The sequence below is a fragment of the Lissotriton vulgaris genome, chromosome 6 (assembly GCF_964263255.1).
Source record: "Lissotriton vulgaris chromosome 6, aLisVul1.2, whole genome shotgun sequence".
NCBI lineage: Eukaryota > Metazoa > Chordata > Amphibia > Caudata > Salamandridae > Lissotriton > Lissotriton vulgaris.
The window spans coordinates 1,744,167,575-1,744,172,211 of NC_141694.1; the positions used below are offsets into that span (position 1 = coordinate 1,744,167,575).

The 4,637-nt window shown below is 44.7% G+C and overlaps 1 pseudogene; it reads right to left on the minus strand.

Annotated features, from left to right (window-relative positions):
- Positions 1-1,128: 1,128 nt before the first annotated feature.
- LOC147709408 (prolyl 4-hydroxylase subunit alpha-1 pseudogene) lies at positions 1,129-3,162 on the minus strand (annotated as a pseudogene).
- Between the last annotated feature and the right edge of the window lie 1,475 nt (positions 3,163-4,637).

Below are 4,637 nucleotides of genomic sequence, written 5' to 3' on the forward strand. Positions count from 1 at the left end.
AAAAGCCACTTCAATGACCGTGTCCCCTCTAACTGCCTACCCCACATCCACCATATCATTTCCCCTCTCTGTACCAAAATCATCAATGCCTCGCTAGCGCAAAGTCACATCCCGGATTGCCTAAAAATGGGTCAAGTCAACCCTATCCTAAAAAAAACGACATCAAACAACTCCGACCCTAATAACTTCCGACCTATAACCAACATTCCCATGCTAACCAAGGTCCTGGAAAAATGCGTTCAGCAACAACTGAACCAACACATCACGGATTTCAAACTACTGAACCACTGCCAGTCGGGCTTCAGACCTGGCCATAGCACAGAAGCAGCCATTCTGCATATAGTAGACAACGCCATCCTCGCTCTTGACCAGAACGAAACCTTCCTACTAGTCCAGCTCGACCTCTCATCAGCCTTCGACACGGTCAATCACAACAAAATTCAAAGAAGACTGGAAAACAGGATGGGTCTATCTGGCACAGTTTTTCAATGGTGAAAATCCTTTCTGGAAAACAGAACGCAAGCGTTCATGGTAAACAAAAATCTTTCTCCCTCTTCACCCAACCAACTTGGAGTACCACAAGGCTCAACGCTATCCCCCACGCTATTCAACCTATATGTTGAACCGCTAACAAAGCTACTACAGTAAGCAAATATCTCCTACCTCATGTAGGCGGACAACACTCAGCTTTACATCAAGATCTCTTCCATTGAAGAGGTAAATAAGATGACGAATCAAGCTCTCGAAAAAACCGTCCACTGGCTAACGACCGCTTCTTCAAGCAAAACTCACAAAAAATTGAATATTTACCCCCCCCCCCCCTAAAAACTCTCTAGAGGTAAAGGAATGGACCAAGATGATCACTGCTCCCATTTGCACGCCGACTCTGGTGGGCTCCACAAAATAACTTGGAATTACACTGGAAGAGAACGTTAACATGCAAACACACATCAACCTGTTAGCTAAAAATGCCCGCTTTCACCTCAGCTATCTCAGAAAAATAAAATTCATCTATATCATTGACCTCAAAACTACTTTCAGGCTTTAGTTTAATTCTTATTGCACATTTATTTTAGCCGAAGAACTGCTCATGGAAAATATGGTGGAGGGTAGACGTTGGCTCACAGAGAGCAGCACATTCATAAATAGCCTGATGTCTTTTCCTATGACTCCTTCATTAGACCTGTACATTCTCTTCATATTTGTAAAACCCATTTGGTATGGAATACAGTTAAAAATGAGCAACGAAGTAAACTGGCGTAGTTTTATCTTCCACAGGAGCACCTGGCTGAGGGTTCCAGAACAGGACCTGGAGTGTATTTTTAGTCAACGGTTACAAAATATAGAAATGTACATTTGATGTTTACTGTTGAGATTTGGAGCGGTTGACCATGAGGATATGTCTGAGGAGTATGTCTTTTACAATTCGGACAAGCCACAAGGCCGTCTGAACTCCTGCCCGCGTTCATGGATCCATTTATTGGACACCCACTTGTTTCCAACTAACACTGGACAAGCTGCGTTTCGTGTACTGTAATCACCTTCACCACTCGCAAAGAGATTATACCAGAAAACAGCTGTGCCCTTTTCAGGAGTAACTGCTGCTCCTACTTCTGGGAACACAGTAGCCCCACCTGCAGCTACATCACTCATATAAAATAGCCATGTTGCTATGCGATTTCCAGTTCCCAGTTCTTTAAATGCATCAGGTTCATCTTTCCTTCCAATATCGAAATGAGGCTCGTATTGGCCTCCGACACCATAGTTGGCAACCTGCAGCTCCTCTGCTGTAGACACATCAAGTCCAGTGATATCCTGTATTCTAGCATTAATGCGGTCTATCACCGGGTCTTCATAGCCAGATAGCCAAGCACTTTTGCTAATTCTGTAGTGTGCAGTCTCCAAAACTCTTGTTATGGGATTTGAAATTGTGGCTCGCCTCAGCCTTGGTTTAGCCAGCTCTTTGACTTTTTCAATTTCTTCATCAGTCATAATATCATGGAAGCGAACAATGTGTGGTGTGTCCCACTCATCTTCCTGCTTAACTGGAGCTAGGACGTACCTGGGATTCCCTTTTGCATTAAAGTAACGGCAAAAAAGCTTCTTTTCTCTACGAGGAGTCATTTTTATTCCTTCGTTGCGGCACAGCATCTCGTACTTCTTTCGCTCTGGAAGGTAGTCGTCAGGGCGGCCCTTCTTCTTAGTTTTGCTGCTTTGCTCAGTCTCACTGTCCGTAGCAGATAGATTGCTTTCTTTCTCTTTAGTCATGATGTACTGAAAGTACTTCAGATTACCATTTGCTCTTTGATGTTCCGGTTCTAGTTGGAGGAGCCTTTTTGTAAGCATTAGTGCATTGTCCAAGATAGTCCAAGACTGAAACTGCATCAACGGTGGACACCTCTTCTTCATCTAACTGCCTGAGAGCCTGCCCCATCCAAATCTCTGTGTGATAATAATCAGCTTCGGAATAAGCAATTTTCCAAGCTCAAAGCAGTCTTCAACAGTCAGAAAGGACTTGTGTTTCACTCCTGGGAGGTTTCCTTTGGATAAGGTGTCAGTGTCCAGATTGTATGTGTCCTGGAGACGAAGGAGGGCCTATGCTGCGCCGGTCTGATCCTCATCATTGGGGAAATGTTGACAGTCAGGTTGGAAATAAATCCATCTGACATGTCCTTCAAAACCAAGTTTTCTAGCTGACCCCACTCTGTGTTCAGCCGCTTCATCAGTTTGAAAGCATTCACCGGATGGCCCAAAAATTCCTCTGGGTCTTTTAAAGCGGTATTTGTAAGTTTGTCTAGTTTTTCAGCCCATACTTTAATTTGATCTAATTTGGTTTCCTCTGCTCGGATATAATCTTTCAGTGAAGTCACAAGATCCTTCTCTGTGTTGAGTAAGTCTGTCATGTGACCAATGGATGTGAAGAAGTCATCATGGGCACAGGAGTAAGACAACAGGCCCAACAACAAAACTCCCCTAAGGACTTCCATTGCTTTATTAATGCGGAACACCTCTATCCAGCTTGTCCTCTCTCCTTGTAGTATTTTATTGCCCCTGCCCAGACTTTCTCAGTTTCCCTATATACTTCGCCGGGCCCAGTCTAGACTCCTCCCAGGGACACTGGCGCTTCTCAGTGGCAGGGATCCGAACAGCAGCAACTCTGTACGTGAGTCGCTGCGCACAGACAACCGCCAATCTGTGCAGACTCTCTGCGACCACCCGAGGCAAAGGGAGGCGTGCCCCAGGAGAACCCGGTAGAGGCTATGCGCAACCGAGCCTGCAGGCTTTAGTTATTTCAAGGTTGGAGTGCGGATGTACTTCCCACTCGGGGCTTCCCAAAATCTCAACAGCCCCTTTAAAAGCCTGTCTCAATGCAGCAGTAAGACTCCTAACAGGATCTAGGAAATTTGACCATATATCGCCACACCTGAAAGACACTCAACTGGCTACCCTATGAAGCTAGAATCAAACTAAAGATGGCTTGCATAACTCATAAAGCTCTACACCACAATACCCCCCAGTAACTATCCCAAAACCTTACCTTATCAGGAGGAAACAGACACTTTAGGAGCGCCGACAATCTACTCCTGAAACTCTCTCGTTTCAGCAAGAAAAAAACTTGTGACAGAGCAATTCACTGGAGTGGCACCATGAATATGAAACTCAGTACCTCCAGCATCAGAAAAATCTCCTCTTCACCACTATTCTAATGGGAAGCAAAATCATTCCTGATGAGCAAATTCCTCCATTAATTCCGCAAGGCACTGGCCCATTCCTTCAGCATTTTGGGGTTGGAATTCTCAAAACTTGAGGCTATCATGATATGCAGGCCCGCGTTATCTGTCCCACTTCCACATACTTTTCCAAGGACTTTTGCTACCACCATTTGGTCATTTAATTTTTCATATGCTTTTCCAATGTTTTCAATAGTGTTTTTACATCACCATCCAGCAATGAATTGGATGCTCCTTTGCTGCGCCTTATTTCTGTGGCTGAGGGGAGTTTGTCAAATAACTCTTGCGCTGATGCTTCCCTTTCTGACAGCGCCTCGTCTGCCATGTCAAATGTGAAATTCCAAAGAGTGTGAGCATATTAAATAAATTGATTCTTAGTCCTCTGAATACTTAATATATATGTGTTGCCACTCTGCTCTCACTGAAGGCACATCTCCCCACCTGTAAATGACCGAAGTAGTAACGGCCTGCCATCAGTTTCGTCGAAGCTCCATGTGTCCTCCGACTAGCGTCCCTCTGCTACTCCCGTCTGGCAAGCTCGATATAGTTGTTTCGGGTACAGGGGGTTTCCGTGGCATGTATTCCTTTCGGAAATTGACACTTTTGAAACCGTCTAAAAGCCACTGGACCCACTGAGGGGGAGGTGATCCGTGTATCGGAAATAGCCGCTTTTCAGAATGATTCATTGTTAAAGATTGAGTCCCCCTGCGCTTCCTCGCAATCACAGAACACAGGGCCCGAGTCACAGAACTAACTTAAGACAAAATCCTAAACTTACTACCATATTGGTATTCACAGAAGGCACTTACTCGTTTTGGTATTCACAGAAGGCACTTACTCATTTCGGTATTCATAGAAGTCATTTAGGAGTCCTAAAGTTAGGAGTCCTAACTTTAAATGCCTTTT